The sequence below is a fragment of the Mesoplodon densirostris genome, chromosome 3 (genome assembly GCF_025265405.1).
Source record: "Mesoplodon densirostris isolate mMesDen1 chromosome 3, mMesDen1 primary haplotype, whole genome shotgun sequence".
Classification (NCBI taxonomy): Eukaryota; Metazoa; Chordata; class Mammalia; order Artiodactyla; family Ziphiidae; genus Mesoplodon; species Mesoplodon densirostris.
In genome coordinates, this window is record NC_082663.1 from 40,231,638 (window position 1) to 40,252,052 (window position 20,415).

The following is a 20,415-nucleotide window of genomic DNA, read 5'->3' on the forward strand; positions in this document are numbered from 1 at the left end:
GTGTGTGGCTGTACAGGACGGGTGGAATACAGGAGACCATTCACACTGTTTATTTATTTAGACAAATGTATTTGTATATTTGTTTAGACAAACTTCAGGCAGATGACAGTAAACTGTTTTTTTCTAAAAACATCCATGTGTTACAACAATATTTTGGCAGATGGATGTAAAGTATTTTTTTTTTTTTTTTTTTTTTGCGGTATGTGGGTCTCTCACTGTTGTGGCCTCTCCCGTTGCGGAGCACAGGCTCCGGACGCGCAGGCTCAGTGGCCATGGCTCACGGACCCAGCTGCTCCACGGCATGTGGGATCTTCCCGGACCGAGGCACGAACCCGTGTCCCCTGCATGGGCAGGTGGACTCTCAACCACTGTGCCACCAGGGAAGCCAGATGTAAAGTATTTTTGATAAAGGGGTACCTCTTTTCTAATTAGCACAACGGCATTGGTTGGATCAGCAGTGGCCCATCCAAACTGTATTCTCATTGGATATAAGGTTTGCTTTCCTCAATCGACAGTGGCTTCATGAGGGCAGAGACTATGTCTTATATAATCATGTCTCTCCTCTCTCTCTGAAGCAATATGAGGTACACAAGAACTTAATAAAACATTGTAGAGGGGACTTCTGAACTTAGATGGGAGAGGACTTGGTGAAGTAGAGGTGATGACTAATCTTAAGGTTCTAAGTCTTATGAAATTTAAGATATTATTATTAATGCTAATAGTTCCAAGGTCTCTGATAGCTCTTAGGCTATTATAATTTAAATGCTATTCACTGTATTTTGTGGAACTATGTGGAAAGAACCTGGGAAGGTAATTAAAAAATATATATCCCTAAGTCTTCTACTTCCACAAATATTTAAAAGGAATTCTAAAACTCTATTTAACGAGTTTGTTCATACTTGGAGTTGATAGTATATGGGAAGGCTGTAACAGAGTTGCCTTCTGAGAATTAGAAAATAAATTTAATCTTAGAGAGTTAAACCATAAATCAAGATATTATAGATCAAAGAAGATATTTTCAAAAGCACCTGAAAAAGAGCCCAGTAAGACCTGACTTTAACCTGATGAAAAACATCAATATATCTAAGGAAGGAATGTGTCCATCAGGAGGGGGGCTTGGTCACCTGTGTAAGGTTAGGAAAAGGAGGATCCCAGAGGCAAACTTTTGCCTTTCTTGGAAGAGTCCATACCTTGTCTCTTCTGGATTACTGCAGTATTTCATGAACTTGTCTTCTAGACTCCTGTGTTCAGTCCCCTAAAATCCAGAATGATTCTTTTAAACGAAAAATAAGATTGTCATGCCCATGCTAAAACTCTATTGGCTTTCCATTGCATTTAGAACTCCATACTCTGACCTACAAAGTCCCATGTCCTATTTTCCTGGCCACCTCTCCAACTGCATCTCTTAGTGCCCTCGTACTGCCCTCCAGACACTCTGGCCTTCTTGTGTTCTTTGAACAAACCACCTATTTTGGCTAGAGGCTTTTGTACTAGTGTCCTCTCTGCCTGGAAATCTCCTGCAGACAAGCTCTTTATTAAGCTGTCAGTTTTGAAGTTATTCCTCAAAAATAGCTTTGACACCATCTAAATCAAACCTCAGTTACTCTCTATGACAATAATGTATTATAAATATTGCTATCATTTTCAGGCTCTCATCACCATCTAATTTTTTATTTTATTTTATTTTATTTTATTTATTTATTTTTTTGCGGTACGCAGGCCTCTCACTGCTGTGGCCTCTCCCGTTGCGGAGCACAGGCTCCAGACGCGCAGGCTCAGAGGCCATGGCTCATGGGCCCAGCTGCTCCGTGGCATGTGGGATCTTCCCAGACCTGGGCACGAACCCGTGTCCCCTGCATCGGCAGGCGGACTCTCAACCACTGAACCACCAGGGAAGCCCACCATCTAATTTTTTGTTTGTCTATTTGTTTGAGGTGGACACTGCCACGTCAGTCACCAAAATTTGTTTACTTTTCTTTACACAGCTAGAGGAGGGAACACAGCAAGGAGTTTGCCACCTAGTTGTGAAGACAGACAGATCATCAGTCCTGACTGCAACCAGACCTATGGGTGAAGGCTAGGGCTGGGTATCTAAGGAATGTCTGAGAATCACGCAGAGGCCACAGAAGGTATGGCCTCATGGGGTGCTGGGAGTTTGAATTTCAAGGCAGAGTTAAGTAAGCTGTTCTGAGATGGAGCAGTGTCACAGCTGGTCCTGGACTAGGCACTGGCTAGTCCCTGGGAAATTCATAGGACTTAGAAGAGGAGGTGAAAGCATTGCACTTGGCAGGGGACCTGAAGAGAAGGCACAGGATCCAACCTCCAAGAATTTTTCCTCTGAGGCTCTCAAACACTTCCTGAGAAGACAAGAGTGAATCCCATGTGGTAGGCTGACTCTGGTGGGAAAATGAGCAGTGAGCTAAGAACCTGACTTCATGTTCTCACTCTGATTTGGGCCATGCATGTAATGGGTCAAATTATGTCCCCTTTAATCTGGGTCACTAGACCCTTAGGAAGGGTTTCAAATATATTTGAACCCAATCTTTAATTCCATTCCCGTGGAACAAGTCTTCCAATGGCCTACGAGGCTTTTCTCTATTAGTTGTGACACTAGTTGTTGAAGAGAAAATCACAACGTAAGAATCTGTGTGTATGTCTGCATATTTATTTATCCTCGCAGTCTCCATAATACTGGTGTCAACAACAGCCTAGACATTTTTCAAATTTAGTTCAAAATCTGTCTTGTTTTGTTTTTAATTTTGACTACTGTGAATTCCATCTTAACTGAGATTAAAGATAGCAATAGGAAAAAGTTAAAATTACAAGTCAGTCGACTTAAAAATCAGGAACATACACAGAAGAAAGTTTGTAATTGCTGGTGGATAATCCCTATGGCATGTCTAACCAGAGCACACTAGAAGGCTGCAGGGGAATTGTCAGAATGAGAATCAAGGACTTCAGCTTCAGGCTAAAAAGTCAGAATAAGCCTGTGACTTACGTTGCCACCCATGACTCAAAGAACATCTATTCTTTCAAATGACAGGTTTTCTAGTTTAAACCGTACCAAAGAAAAGGAACATGCCTTTCACTGATGCATCATTGTTACTGTGGTTTAACTTCTTAACCCCTCTTCCTGTTGAAGAGTTTTTCACATCTGAAGAGCTTCTACAGCTTCAGTCCTTAATTATACTTCCACCTCCTAGAACTGGAAAAATAAAATTTAGAAAAAAGGTCTCATTTGAGTATAGATTGAAATTACTTTACACAAATCCATATTTTGGATGATTCTGCAATGGAAAAGCTCTTTCTGATAATCTATGTAATTAGTAAAAGTAATTGTTTCTTGGTGAGCTTTTTGGGGTTTATTAAAATCCAACACATATTTTTAAAAATGACTATTGTAATTATAGTTAAGGACCCATAAACTTGTTTATTTGGATCATTTCATATTATATGCCAGAAAAATGTAAAATTGCTCAGAAAATGTGAAATTGTGTTAGTATTTACAATTTAATTTCATTTATTGTATTTGAATCAGTAAGGTGTTACTGTTGCCTTCAAGAAGAATTTTAGGGCTTCCCCGGTGGTTCAGTGGTTAAGAATCCACCTGCCAATGCAGGGGACACGGGTTCGAGCCCTGGTCCGGGAAGATCCCACATGCTGCAGAGCAATTAAGCCCATGTGCCACAACTACTGAGCCTGCACTCTAAAGCCCGCGAGCCATGAGCCACGAGCCACAACTCCTGAAGCCCACACACCTAGAGCCCGTGCTCCGCAACAAGAGAAGCCACCGCAATGAGAAGCCCATGCACCGCAACAAAGAGTAGCCCCCGTTCGCCACAACTAGAGAAAAGTCTGTGCACAGCAACAAAGACCCAACTCAGCCAAAAATAAACAAATTTATTTTTTTAAAAAAGAAGACTTTTAAGGGAAAATCTATCTGATTTTATATATTTTCGCACAGATAAGCACCCCAAATCCTGACCTTATTTATTTATTTAATATATCCTTATACCTTTATCTTATATATCCTTTGCTCAAACTCTCCTAATGTTAACATCTTATACACCATGGAACAATTATATAAAAATTAAGAAATTATCATTGGTAAAATTCAATAAACTAAACTACAGATCTTATTTGGATTTCCCTGGTTTTTCCACATGTCATTATACATTTGTGGAAACCCATACAATGTTCAACATCAAGGATGAATCATAATGTAAACTATGGACTTTGGGTAATTATGGTGTGTCCATGTAGGTTCATCAATTGCAAGAAATACCACTCTGGTGGGGGATGTCGGCAATGGGGGATGCTATATGTGTGTAGGGTCAGGGCATATATGGGTAATCTCAGCATCCCCTCAGAGTCCCCTCAATCCTGCCAGGAGCCTTAAACTGCTCTGAAAAACTAAAGTCTTACTAAAATACAGTTGACTATGTTCATCTGTGTCAATTTCCAAGTTCCCTATAAAATCTTATTTGACATATGCATCTATCTTGATTATAGTTTTATAGTACATCCTGAAATTGTATACTGTGAATTCTTCAATTTAGTTCATCATTTAGAATTGTTTTGGCTCTTTTAGTTCCTTTGCACTTTCATTTAAAATTTAGAATCAGCTAATCTGCAAAAATACCTGCTGGGATTTTGTTTGTGAGTACACTGGTTCTGCAGATCAAGTTGGGGAAAATTGATATATTAGTAACATTGTTTCTTCCAATCTATAAAAAAAGTCTATTTCTCCTTATTTAGGTCTTCTAAATAAGACCATCAGTTTTAGCTCTTCTAAATAAGACCATCAGTTTTCATTGTAAATATATTTCACAAATTTTGTTAATTTATTTTTGGAAAGCTATTGTAATTTGTTTTTAAATTTGAAACTTCAAATATTCATTGCTGTCATTATAGGAAGAAAATTAATTTTTGTATACTGATTGACCTTTTATACTGCTACCTTATTAAAGACACATTAATTCTAGGAGATTTTTAGTGATTTTCTACATAGGCAGTTATGTCATCTGTAACTTGAGATAATTTTATTGCTTCTTTCTAATCAATACGACTTTTTTCCTTCCTAGATAGTTTTATTGCTTCCTTTCTAATCAATATGACTTTTTTCCTTCCTCTTATTGCCTTATAGAACTGGTTAGAAGTTCAAGTATGATGTTGAATAGGTGTGTTGAGAGAGTTCAACCTTGCTTTGTTCCTGACCTTAGGAGGAAAGCATTCAGTCTCCTACCATTAAGTATGATGTTCATTATAGGTTTTCTAAAAAATTATTATTAATTAATTTATTTTTGGCTGCATTGGGTCTTCGTTGCTGCATGCGGGCATTCTCTAGTTGCGGTGAGCGGGGGCTACTCCTCTTTGTGGTGTGTGGGTTTCTCACTGCAGTGGCTTCTTTTGTTGTGGAGCACGGGCTGTAGGCTCACAGGCTTCAGTAGTTGTGGCACGCGGGCTTCAGTAGTTGTGGACCGCAGGCTCTAGAGTGCAGGCTCAGTAGTTGTGGCGCACGGGCTTAGTTGCTCCGCGGCATCTTCCCGGACCAGGGCTCGAACCCATGTCCCCTGCATTGGCAGGCGGATTCTTAAGCACTGCACCACCAGGGAAGCCCCCATTATAGGTTTTATTGTAGATGCCCTTTAATAGTTTAAGGAAGTTCCTTTCATTATAGATTTGCTGAGATATTTATCATGTATAGATGTTAAACTTTTCAAACACATTTTCTGCACCTGTTGAGGAGATCATATGAGGAGATCATATTTTTTTTTCCTTTAGTCTGTTTATGATGAATTACTTTCATTGATTTCTTTTTCTTTTTGTGCGGTACACGGGCCTCTCACTGTTGTGGCCTCTCCCGTTATGGAGCACAGGCTCCGGATGCGCAGGCTCAACGGCCATGGCTCACGGGCCCAGCTGCTCTGCGGCATGTGGGATCTTCCCGGACCGGGGCACGAACCCGTGTCCCCTGCATCGGCAGGCGGACTCTCAACCACTGCGCCACCAGGAAAGCCCCACATTCATTGATTTTTATTTTATATTGCTCGACCTTACACACCTGAGAAACCCCTCAGTAAGTTATGTCATATTTTTCTTTTAACACGCTGAATTTGACTGCATAATATCTTGTTGCAGATTTTTGTGTGTATGTTCATGGGGTATATTGTTCTGAGGTTGGCTTTTCTTATAATGGCTTTGTGTGATTTTGTAGTAAAAATAATGCTGTCCTCATAAAATTAGTTGGGAAGTGTTTCCTGCTTTTCTATTTTCTGGAAGAGATTGTAAAGAATTGGAATTACTTATTCTTATGTGTCTATTTGTTTGTTATGTTAAATATGTATTTTCCTTTTTCTCTTTTCACGCCTGTCAGTTATTGTCTCATGTATTTTGAAGTTTTGTTTTAGGTGAATATACGTTTAGGAGTTTTATGTTATATCAATATATAATGTCTCTTTTTATCTCAAATAATATTCCTTGTTCTGAAATCTGTATTGTCTGACATTAATATAGCTAATGCAGCTTTCATTTGCTTAGCGTTTGCATGGAATACCTTCTGCCATTCTTATTTTACTATAGCGTTATAATAAGTCAGATTTCTTAAATACAGCATATGGTGGGGTATTGATTTTTCTTATACAGTCTGACAACTTTTATCTTTTAACTGGTGTGTTTGAACCATTCACCTTTAAAGTTATTATAATATGAATGGATCAAACTATCATGCTGCTTGCTGTATTTTAGTTGTTCCATTTTATTTTTCTGCCTTTTTCATTAATTGAGCATATTTCATAATTTCATTTTATCTCCTCTGTTGACATGTTTATAGCTCTTTTCCTTAAAAAGTATTGATTTATAAGGTTATAATATACATTTATATTTAATCTGAGTCTAAATTTAACAAAATTTTGCTGCATCAAGTGTAATGTGTGGAACTTACAGCATTATATTCCTGATTCTTCCCTCCCAATCTTTGTGATATTTTTGCCAGAATTTTCCTATTACAAGTGCTATAAACATATAATACATTGTTTCTATTGTTACTTTAGGTAGTCAGTTATGTTTTAGAGCAATTAAGCAGAAGAAAATAAATGAATATTATAATACTGTTATTTATTCCATTTCCGATATTTCTTTGTGTACATCCAAATTTCTGATTGGTATCATACTCCCCCACCTGAAGAACTTTAATGCTTCTTGTAAAGCAGATCTGCAAGCAAGGAAGTCTTTCCATTTTTTATAATTTCTCAATCACAGTTTGTGTTTTCCTACTCTGGAACTGGCTCCACCAGATGTTTCTATTCCTGGGCTGCTTCCCCAGTAAGCTGTGATTCTCCCTACCCACCTGTCTGTCTCACCAGTTTTGGGGACAGCAGTTTGCCTTGTGGCTTCAATTCTCTGATGAATTGAAGAAAATTTTGAATTTGTTCAACTTTTTCTCTTGTAAGGACAGCAGTGATGACTTAAAGCTCTTTACATGCAGAATTGGAAACCAGAAGTCAAATTAAGTAATTTTGCTTAAGATGTAGAGCTAGCAGGCGGCTCTGACTTGATCTCCTTTATATTCAAGAAGACACTTTTTCTCTACTTTTGCTAAACACAGTCTTTCTTTATTATGAACTTGATGTAATGCTGTATCATACTTTCAATAAACGTACTGCACTCTTTACTGTACTTTACGATTTTGCTGAATTCAATTTTCCAGCTAGCAGACCTCATATGTATACAAAGTGTATATGAAATTGTAGCAAAAATCAATTTTGCGCTTCAAATTTCTTGGCATAAATTTTGTTTCGGTGGCAAATCAGTAATATGCCATGTAATTGGGTAGAGATTCAGAATCAGAAGTGTAGTAATTTGGACTCCATACTTTTAAAGGTTCAGGAGCAAAAAGGAATTGTGTTTTAATTTACCTGTTTATCCCTGGGTTGATTTCTTAACTTCTCTCAGCTTCAATTTCTTACCTCAAAAATGGGAATAATAATATCTAACTTGGAGTTATTTTGAAGATTAAATGAGATGATATGTACAGGGCTAACTATGATGTTAAGCAAATAAATGGCTCTCAAGGAATTATTATTGCTCTGCATTGGTCTGGAGGAATTTTGGGACCAGTGGGAGATGGATCCCAGAGCAGGGTATGGGAAATAATCTCATGTTTGCCATTCTTTAGTGGCATGGGCTGCTGTAAGGTCTATCAGCTTTCTATTCCTGGAAATATTCAAGCTAAGGAAAGGTATTTTTCCTTTAGGGATGTAGGAAAGGAGATTTTGGATTGATGAGAGTTAACCAGATGAACTATAAGAGCCCATACAGCCTCAAGTGACTTAATTAGAAAAAAAGCCATCATTACTATTCTGTTTATATTTGAGTTGTCAAATTTAATTACTGGTTTCAAGAATCATTTTCTTACTTTATTAAAGTCATTAGTTAATGCCTACCATGCTATCAGGGAATATTAATTGATTTGAATTTTGCAAATAATATCCCTAGACTCATAGGATTATTGGCTGGCCTATGAATTTCTTTAAAATATAAAATTCTTCTGAGTCCGGTGTGTCAGGAATGTAATTTTGCCTGTAAGGTGTTCTTTTTTTTTTCTTTTAATATAAGTTATTTGAAGCTTTTAAGAACCACAAGTATAGTAATTCATAATTGATATTGCTAAAGTTAATTGGTTGGGATTGAGTGGCAGCAGCTCTCTGGATAGAAATTGTGCTTCCAATTAGCCATAGTCCCTACCACTCCCTAATGTCCCACACAGAGTCTTGTTTGTTCATTTTTGTTATTTGCTTGTTCTCTTTAAGCATTTTAGTTTGCATATTCTGCTCTTATTTATTTGTCTCATCAATTTCTTTCAGCTACTCAAATTGACTCCTCAGTTTTTCAGGAGAGGGAAAAACTGGGTTACAATCAAAAGTTGTTGACTTTCTAGTTGTGGGTTTTTATGTAATTTTTAAAAGACTGATAAGATAAAAAAGATTAGTGGGCCTAAGTGCTCCAAGAGAGACAGGTGGCAGTTGTGAAGTAGGAAGGATCTAGAAGAAGGAAAATATAAGTAGTATATCATGAGTTAACAAAAACTTACAGAAAGTTCAAAAAGGAAATAAATAGCCTGAAAAGTCAAATCTATCATTAGTTATATACACCAAGGTGGCAGAATTTGGCATCAAAATGATTTGGTAGAGGAGAAATATATTTATGAGTGCTGTCAGTTAAATTCATGAAGGTGAATGTGAATAAAGGTTAAAATTGTAGATTAAACACAGAAACACCTGACTTTTGAGATTAGGTTGCAAATTAAGCAAACTAATTGCACATTGAAAAAAAAATTTTAAAAAAAGCATATTTAGATGCATGCCTTAAAAACAAAACACTACAGATATGGAGGAAAGTTTTGTTTTAAAATATATATATATGATTAAATTATCTGCCTTGCCTTTTTTCTTTTTTTTTTTTTTTTTTTTTTTTTTGCGGTACGCGGGCTTCTCACTGTTGTGGCCTCTCCCGTTGCGGAGCACAGGCTCTGGATGAGCAGGCTCAGCAGCCATGGCTTACGGGCCCAACCGCTCCGCAGCATGTGGGATCCTCCCAGACCGGGGCACGAACCCATGTCCCCTGCACTGGCAGGCGGACTCTCAACCACTGCACCACCAGGGAAGCCCCCATGTTTTAAATTTGTTAACATTCCATAATGTCATCTACTATGTCTTGTTCATTCACTTGACATCTGGACTAATTAAGAGTCAACTCAATTATTAATTCTATATTCTTGGCTCAAAACATGATACTCATTATAATTCTGAATATTTATTTACTTATTGGTATACATGTATCTTTCAAGAAAAAATGGATTTTTCAGTAACAGATAAAAATGTACATTAAATATAGATATATATATTTAAAATACTGATGAAAATCTGGAATACTACTTTAACTCCAATGTAATTCTTAAATTCTCTAAAAAAGGGTTGACTCCTATGTTTCTTGGAAGTAAATTTTACACAAAACATACACAGGATATGAAACGATGCAAATATGTTTGTGCTGCAGTAAGAACTATACTTTTTATTACTACATGTTATGCTATCAATAGTCACATTAAATCCTATTTAAGAGGCTAGTTCTAGTGTATGTACCTATTTTAAATGTAACTTCTTAAAATTTTATAGGCAAAGTCCTTCAATGAGCAATGAACAGATGATTAAAAAAAGACGGTTGAATAGAAGAACAGCCAGCAACAGTAATTCATTTTGGATACAGTTTTACTTTTTATGAATAAGTCTGCAAAATATCAACATAAAGAGTGTACTTTTTCTTTAAATGAATACAGCTTCTTAATACTGAAAGCCAGTTCAAATAGTGAACATTTAAAAATTCTTATGACATGGGATTACACCCTTGTGGTTCTTGTAGCACATGGTGCATTGGTTTTGATATTACAACTCAAAGAAGGGGAGAGTACAAGGTAAATAATTCCGTTTCTTTGAAAGGAACCTATGTCATTTTATTTTTCTATGCAATTTAGGAAATGATGAGGGTAATGCCATACAAGAGTGGTATCTGTCTTTATGGGCATTTCAAATTTCATGTGTATTGAAATATCATTGTCATTAAATGCTCACATTATATGAGGTACTATACAGAACCACTAAAAACATGATACTTGACAACAAAGAACTTTGTGATTAATGCAGCAATAGTATAAGGAATATTTACTAGGCCATAATAAAACATTATACCAGCTTATTCTGCCCCATGGAACTAAAGTGAAAAGAATTAGCATTTGTAATGGCTATCCAGTATAGTGAATATAAGTAAAGTAAGCAAGTAAGTCTTGTTTCCCCTAGCTCGGGAAAACAGAGCAAACAAATTAAATACATCAGAATTTTGCCTTCTTTCTTACAACCTCAGGCCAAGGAGACAAAGGGTTGGTGGAGAGTCCTTCTTTGCACTATCAATTAGCCAATCAAACAAACATGCAATCTAAAACAAACAAACAAACAAACAAAAATCCTTCAAGATACATCCTGCAGTGCCTTCTGTAAAGAAATTCCAGAGCCATTACTGTCACCAGGAAAGAGTAATAGAAATAGAATGAGCTGCCCAGGGAAAATGAGTTTCAAAGTATAGCTATTTGGGTAAATAAGTAAGATTTCACCAAATGAGAATCATAGTAATAAGTTTGCTGAAAGCAAACTTAAATAGTTGTAACTGTAAAAGTTATATAGCTGGAATCACTACTAAATTCTTATTAAAATTTTGATTTAGACTATAATGACAGAAGAGAAAATATATTGATGTTCATTAAAAATAAATGTAATTATATTAGTGAAGTTGGTAAAGGAGAGATTCTTTGATGAGAAAGATCAAATCCTGATTGCATTTTTGAATGTATTTAAATTTGATAAATAACAGTTCAAAATTGCATATTCTTAATTTGTAATAGGCAATGCTTTCTTGTGGAATTCCTGTTTCCAAAATGTACTTGAATTAAGGCCAGGCATAATAAGCTTCAATAAATAGCTTAAGTAAAGATGGTCAGAGAATTCACTTAAAATAATGGCACTGTGGGTTTTAATTTATCTCTTATTTATGGCTTTACAAAAAAAGTATTATTTATAAATTATAGTAAGGAAATGGAAAAATACAAAAAATGGAAATAATTTGAGATTGCTTTCAATTTCAACATCTAGAAAGAAGCTTTGTTAATATTTTAGTGTGTTCTTTCCCATTATTTTAAAGAATATATTTATATAAACATAAAAGTTGTATGTTACTTTTTCCCCCTTTCTTAAAAACTCTTTTATTTTTCATCTTCTTCATTAATTTTATTATGATGATGTATACATTGTAAAAACTTGTAAATACTGTTGGTAGAACATTCAAATACATTTTTGTCTTTTAATTCCTTTCATTGCTTTATATTTAAAAATTCTTCCCCTAATGTAAAACACAATAAATATTTTAAAATTGTAGCTGTGAATTGGCCAGAAAAATGTTTAGAGAAAGGAAGATTAAGAAAGAGGATGTATATTATATCAGAAATTAAAATAATAAACATACTACTGATTTACATTTTCTAGTTATAATGTTATATTTCACTACATTACACATATTAAATATTTAATACATTTGGAATTTATTTTCATATATTATGTTGTGTGGGGGAATCTCTTTAATCTATTCATTCAACAACTCTTTAATGCCAGGCATTACTTTAAGTGCTAAGGATGGAGCTGTGACTAAAATAGACAAAAATCTTACCTTGGTAGAATTTATTTTCTAGTAACATCTAATTTTTTAATGAAAGGCTTAACTAAATTTTCCAGCATCATTTCTTTACTGTCTTTCTTTCTCCATTCATTTCTAAGGTTATTTCTAAATTGTTCTAAGAAGTAAGATCTACTTCTGGGTAACATTTTTCTTCCACTCTCTGACTACTGATATTTATGTAAATACAGTTGATTATAGTATATTTTAATTTCTGATATGGCATATATTCCCTTCCTCAATCTTGCTTCTTACAAAGCTTTTCTGGCCTATTCAGAGCCATTTTTCTCATCAAGTATAATTTAAAATTACTAAGTTCTACATATATTAAAATGCTAAAATTTGAATTAAAATTATAAATTACTTTGAAAGTATTGATGTCTTTATATTATTAATTCTTCTCAGCCAGAAACTTGGCAAAGCTCCCTTTTATTGAAGTCTTCATTTACATTTCTTAGTAAATTTTTAACAATTTTCTTCTTTTAGGTTTTGTATATTTCTTATTGAAGTTTTGCCTTTTATTTTATATGCTTATTGCTATGAATAGAATATTTTTATAAATTTAACTATTAATTATTACTATAGAGAAAAGGCTTTCTCTTTGTATTTATGTTGTATCTTGTCAATTTGCTAATCCACCTTACTAGTTCTAACAGTTTTTCAGTTCAATTTGTAGCATTTTTCGAGACAGTTTTGTATTAGCAAACAATTGTAATATTTTTTCTTCTTTCCAGTAGCTATATTTCTTCTGATATTGACTAAAATATCTACATTTATAATATCTAGTCTTGTTCCTAAATTTATTTTTTAAAACCTTTAATGTTTTGCCATTAAACATGAAGTCAGCTATAAGCTTAGGTTAAGTATTCTTTTGTTGTTTGTTTGTTTGTTTGTTTGTTTTTGCAGTATGCAGGCCCCTCACTGCCGTGGCCTCTCTCGTTGTGGAGCACAGGCTCTGGACAGCACAGTCCCAGCAGCCATGGCTCACGGGCCCAGGCGCTCCGCAGCATGTGGGATCTTCCCGGACCAGGGCACGAACCCGTGTCCCCTGCATCAGCAGGCGGACTCTCAACCACTGCGCCACCAGAGAAGCCTTAGGCTAAGTATTCTTGATCATGGCAAAGAAATAGCTATTTTTCCAATGGTTACTAAGAGTTCCTTTGTTTTGTTCCTGGGAAGAATTTTTGGTAAATTAAATGTTTTCTTTTAATCTCCATTTATTTTGCTCCTTTAACTAACTGATATGTTATATGAATAAATTTTCTGCCATTCTTGTTAAAAGTTCTATTTAGTTATTCTGAATGATTTAAAAAATTAACTCCTATATTTACTTTAGGAATTTCTGTATATATAGCTAATAAGTTAAAGTGTCTGTAGTGTTTTTTATTTGTTCATCTGTGTCACATTTTGGATTTATAACTACCATTAAATTAATTTGAAGGCTTTTAAATGTGTGTGCTCTAGAATTATTTTTCTTATAGCATAAATTATGTCCAATTACTGAAATTTGGAAAGAATTCCTCTGTGAAGCTATCTTGTCAAAAGTCTTGTGGAGGGTGATTCTTCGACAACTTTTCGATTTCTTTTCTAGCTTTGTTTTACTTTAGCCGATACTTGTGGGTGAAATCAATGAGAACATCTTCAGAAAGTAAGTGAACTGAAGAGCACAAGAAGCCATTTTCTGGAATATTTCAATAATTATATCTTGAATGCTGGCCAGTGGGTTAGGTAAGCTCTTTCAGAACATTTTTATTAGATCTTATACTGGTAAGCAGGGAAGAACACAGACAATTAACTCTCATGACCCAAGAACTAGAACAAGATTGGGTAGATTTTAATAAAGATGATAGACAATGAAAACATGAAGCCATACTTTTCTTATCAACAGTCTAGTTAAGTATTTGCAGAGCTAAGTTGTGGGGCTGCTAAAATAGAATGAGGTCATTGAGTAACTGAGGAAAATGGGAAGAACCACCAAAGGAAGCACGTGGGTGTTGTCCAAGAACAACTTTCCAATTATGGTTGTTTTATATTTATCATTTAACTCATGTTTGTTATGTGCTTTCTCCTCCTTCTTTCCTTCATCATCAGCCTCATCATTCTCATCATGTTATCTTGACAATTTACTACAGCATCACAAATCATGTATGTTAATTAATGTGTCATACATTTAAATGACTACTTAATATGCATACTTTTCTGTAACAAGACATTATGAAGAATAGCAAGGAAAATAATAATCACAATAACTTATAAAGTATATTATAGTTTATAAAATTCATCCATTAATGAATTACAGTTTGGAATTGGGTTAAGCAATAAATCCTAAGAATATGTCACTGAGCTGGTGAGGCCAAGGAAGGCACCACAGAGGGAGTAAGATATGAATGAGTCTCTGAGATAGAGCATCCCACTTGGAAGGAAATATTTTGCTTTGACTCTAGTGTATCATTGAAGATGTGGGGTAGGAGAGTGTCATGATCAAATTAATGTTTAGGACTATTCGACTGGAAGTCATGTGTAAAATGAAGTATAAAGGGAGGAGATCAGGGAAAGACAACCTAGTTGAAAAGCTACTTTAGTAATCTAGGTAAATAATTTAGTGTCTAAAATACAAAAGCCTTGTAGTAGAGTAGAAAAATCACTGTTCTGTTGAGTTAGAATATCTAAAAAGCTCTGTAATGTCTACTCTTTATTTATGAAATGTAGAGTTTGGATTATCTAGAAACTGCTTTCCATATCTAAAACATGGTGATAATATGATTGAACTTTCAGTCTTCCCCCTCATCTTCAACTGGAAAGCAATGGAGGAAAGGAGTTATTTTTAGCTTTTTTGCCCCCTTGGGGTTTGTGTTAGACTTTTAGTCTTAGTCTCTATGAACAAGATGTCAAAGCCTTGAGTTATTACCTTTGGCTCAGTCAAAATCTCAGGCAGTAGCAGTCATATGGTTGAGTGGCCAGAAGTCTGTTTATGATCTACCTGGTCATGGGGTTTAACATCATAAAGAGAAAGTCTCAAACACTTCTGAGTATTGCTAGAAATATTATATTTATATAAGGATTTTTACTTTTGGATTCCAAAAGAAGTTTTTATTCTTATCTCAGACATCAACAAGGATGTAGGTGATAAGAAATTGAATTTCAGGAACTAAAACTAGACAGGAACTAAATATTATTTAAAAAACAATTTTTGATTTATTGCTCCTCTCTCCATCGGGAACCCCACCCCTCACCCCTACCTCAGGTGGCCATAGCAATTAAGAAACAAATAAAAGCCATATGGAATGATATCATTATTTTCCTGGAAATAGATGCAAATAAGATATATTATAAAAGGAATGACTGTAGAGAAGAAAGATGTTACATTAAACTAATTTTTATTCCCTTTCTTAGACTCCCTTGTCCCTTTCCTTCACATCACAGTTATTATATTTTCCACTCAAACCACAATAAATATTTCCATAATGAAAACATAAATCAATTTTTGAAGACCTTTTAACAATTAAAATACATCCAGCCTATGAGAGACAGAAGAAATGGCATGGGTTTCCAGGAGCAACAAGGAAGTTCCAGGAATATTATGTATTTTGTGCAGAAATATCAGGTCATACTCTTCAGAAAGAAAGGAGGTTATTGCCCATGAAAATTAGAAAAAAAAATGTTTTCAATGGACAGCCTGGTCAGAAAATATCAAGCATAACTTTTCAGCTGAAATAAAATTCCAGGCTAAATTTTACTCCTTTATTATTTTTTTAACCCTGACTTGTAACCACTTTTCCTCTCAAATCCTGAGGCTTGGCAGAACCAGAACTCATAGTTGTCCATAATTTAGAGATGTTCCAGAACCTGAATGTAGACGGGTGCAGTGAAGTGCATTTTTTCACTGATACAGAGATGTAATAAAGATTTGAAGGTAGCAGCCGGTTCCTTTGGAAAAAAATAGACCTCAGGCAAAGAAATGCAGGGCAAGTGTTCTTAGGGAAAAAGAATGATGGTAGACTTCCAGTTATATCAAGAAATATTTTTATAAGAGGCTTTTATGTAGACAATTATATGTGGGAAGGTTAACTTTAAAGAAAGGCACACTTGGAGATGATGTTAAAAGTAATTGTGACAGGTTTTGTCACACTGTTTTTCTAAAGGTTAAACTTAATCGAAAAATGTCACACCTGATGTTTTGAAATTCTTTTGTAATCAAAATCAATGATACAGTAAGAGTCAACATATGCAAAATTAACATTTAAACTATTTCTTTACATTAAATTATCAATATAGTTGGTTCAACTCTCCACACAAGAAATCCATCAGTACTTAGATGTTACTAGTTGCAAGATTTGATACTATTTCAACAAACATTTGAATTTATTTTAAAAGGAGGCATTTTTGTGGCCAGCTTTTTCATAGGAAATTCTAATAATGTGAAATTCACTCTTATTCTGAAACGCTGCTAGTTCAAAGGGTTTTGGAAAACCGAAGCGGTCTTTGAAGTGCTTTGAAAGATTTTTAAAAACATCTTTTGCAAACAAATTTGTTTTTTACAGACTGCCCTGCTCATTGACACACCAAGACACCACTTCAAACGTTACAGCTGAGCTGTGGACAGGCAGGAATCGTCCGCAGCCACCAGGGCAGTTCAGACAGACAAGCAGCAATTCCAGAGAGAGAGAGAGAGACTTAAAAAAAAAGAAATCTCAAGAATCTTTCGGACCAGAGGTGAAAAGTCATTCACCAAGTATACCTGTTTCCGTAACCAGAGCCTGAATGTCCAAACCTCGTGGCACGAAGAGTGTGAAAGACACTGCTGGACACTCCTGATCCCCTTGGTTTCTCAAAGCAGAGCATGAGCTCCTGCTGCAGTGTCTTTGAACTTGAAGATTAGCACTAGCACTGCTCATCAGTAAGAATATTTTTTCAGGTACATTGTCCACATCAACAATATGAACTTTAAATAAGTGGTTCTCATGCTTTCCAAATAAAAAGCCCTCTTTTTAAAATAATAATTTTAAAAATCCCATTTGATTCTGAGTTCACAGTGCCTATTGATTGAGAAAATATATAAAAGCCAAAGCTATGAAGAATGTATAATATATTCAATCAATCTCAGTTTAAGTAGTCATGAGGGCATTTACAGCCCCTTGAATTTGATGCATACATGGTAAAATTATAGTTTTGTTCAAGCATTGCTTAGCACTTTGGACCTCTTGCAATAACTCTGAGGTCCATAACATGAGAACAACTACACTACTCTTTATTCTCTAGAATTTTCTTTTTGGCTCTTTTACATTTAAGTTTGTCTACTTGAAATTTTCAACGAGGGATATGGTTCAATTTACAAGTTTCTGAAAAATGGTTTTAAAAATAAAGCAAGTTATGTTCATATGCAAGAGGAGAGTTTATTACAAGAACTTTACTTGTAAAATCTTTGGAAAGTAAAGACTTATTTTATAAAGTAAATAATGTGTATTTCCAATGGTTGGCATGTTGTGTATTAGTCAACAGATGACTTAAAAGCTGGTCTGTATGTGGAGATATTAGACAGTTAGAATTTTTTTAAAAAGATCTTTAAACCAGTAATAACACTGTATGCTTTGGAGAATACATAGGATAAAATGATCAAAGATTAAATTCCAATTTAGATATTTTTACCACACGGATATGTACCATATTTGAAAAAAAACCAAACAAACTGGCATTTGGGATAGAAATGATTGGGGATCAGAAGTAAATACTGATTCAGTCAGAGGAGCGGACATTATGAAATGCATTAACACCTAAAGAAGTGGATGGGAAAGGATTGGCAAATATTGTATTTGTACATCTGAGTCACATAAAAGGTAGGTAGAGTTTGGTTTTAAATTAATCAATGGGAAGATATATATTTTTAAGGGTATGGAGACATTTAACAGTCAAAATTCTTCATATTATTGAATGCATGAACAAGAATGACAAATCTTGAAGTATTAATATGTCTGTCCTCCTAAAAGCCCAGAAAGGCTACAAACCTACTTACTGGGAACTCCTTTAGTTAACTCATTGACACTGTATAATAATTTACAACTTAAAAATTAAGTGACATGAAATATAAAAATGTAACCTTTAAAAATTAGAAAACAAGAACTTGATTTGTTTCATCAGTAGATATATAACTATCAAAGGTAGCCATCAAAACTCAGCCACAGAAACTAATAATTAATATATTATTGAATTTAAAACTTAGGGGAAAGGAAAACAAAGGAATATTGAATGTGACATGCTATAAAAACAAATCCTTTGTTATACTTATATACTGAATATGAAGACTTTCTTTCTTGGTGTTAATTTAGAAAATGTTATTACAGTTCTTGGATGCAAAAGTGTTGAAGTAGAAATATCTTTAAGTATCACGATTTCTTATAATATTGAATTAAATAAAATGTATCTTAATCATCCTCAGTTTCTGCTTACTGTATTCCTAAAAATCTCTGTCCCCTAAGTTTTTTCATAAAAGTATATCAATATATTATTGACATCAAATAAATGACTAAATAGAATACAGTACCCTATGTTTTTATGTTAGATTGCTTTTTTCTCCTACTGATATACACATTAAGGTCCACACAATCTCTGTTTTACTTTCTTGACATTTCATCTATTGTAATCCAAACTTCGACCAGTAGAAGAGAAAGATAAAGTGCTCTGGAATGATAGTTAAGGGACCCACCAGGTATTAAGAGTATTCCAAGTACTTATTTTAAAAAAGAGATGTCAAAATTTATTGTTTTAAACAAAGAGGCATAGGTAAACAAAATATCCGACTTTTCATATTATGAATTATTTGATTTTTATACATCCCAATGGAGAATGGAATAACTTTATTTAATATAGAAGCTGTTGCTTACAAGCTCTTGTCTCCCTAGCAGTTGATTGATCGTTTTTTTCCCACTTTCATTACTAACAATGGCTATCAGAAAAGATTCAGCCTTTGTGACTCTGAAAAAGGATTTTGTTTATTTCGGTTACTAAAGAGTGGGGAAAAAGCACCCATGTGCTTTTTGAGCAAATACTCAAGCCGAACTTGAGATCTTAGGTGAAATTTACACTAAGCATCACAACAGAGGGCAAATAGGAAAAAAAATTGTGAGGAAGAAGCAGGGAACTTTTACATTGCTGAAAATATACATAGAGTTCTCTACGAGAAGATTTGGCTTATAAGGAAAAGTCGGGGTAAAATTTCAGGATTTAAGAGAATACCAATAAAGTGAAGATTGACATTAACCAGACCGGGCTATAAATACCACACAAAGAGACCAAACAAGTCCTCCCCTGACAGGTCTGGCCACCTCTCCCCTTCAGAACAAACCTATAATGAACAACACTGGAATGAAACCTGTTGTTCTTTTAGGATCAGTGAAACTTAATATGTTGGTTTGAGCACTTTTGTTTTTGGATGAGTTCACGTTTGTGTACTTACCTGATTACTGTGTTAAGTATAGGTTAAACCAGGCAGCATAACAGTATAGTCAAGTCTCTACAAGTGTCATTATTTAATCATCTCTACTGACTTTCTTGTCTTATCACTCAAACTAACATGACTTTTTCTCTCTCAACATCATTTTGATGTGAAAGAGGAAACCACTTTTGTGTTTAAGAAAAACCTTTAATTACCTGTACAGAGAAAAAGGAAAATATTAACACAGAAGCAAACACACCCCTTCCTCTGCTCCATCTTATACCCTTGGAAAATACTAGTGCACAGAGCTTGTTTTATATTAATAGCTCTGACATATATTTTTAATTTCCTTTTTAGTCTTTTAAAATTATGTGACTGTTATATTCTGGTAGGAATACCATACTCTGCAGATCTCTGTTACAAATGTTGACTAATTAACTAACTATATATTTTTGAACAATAATGATAGGTTTTATTATTTTCTGTTCAATATTTCAACAATGATTTTAGTGGTACAATTTCTGTTAGAATTTTTAATGAGGTATCTCTTTCAGGATATTATCAATAGGCTAGTTACTGAAGTTCTCATGTGGTCAGAAAACAAAAGTGATGCAGCTATCTGGAACTTTCCAACTGAAATAACTGTTCTATGAAATGAATATTTGTAAATAACACATTTAAGGAATATGTCGATTTTACTAGTGACTCAA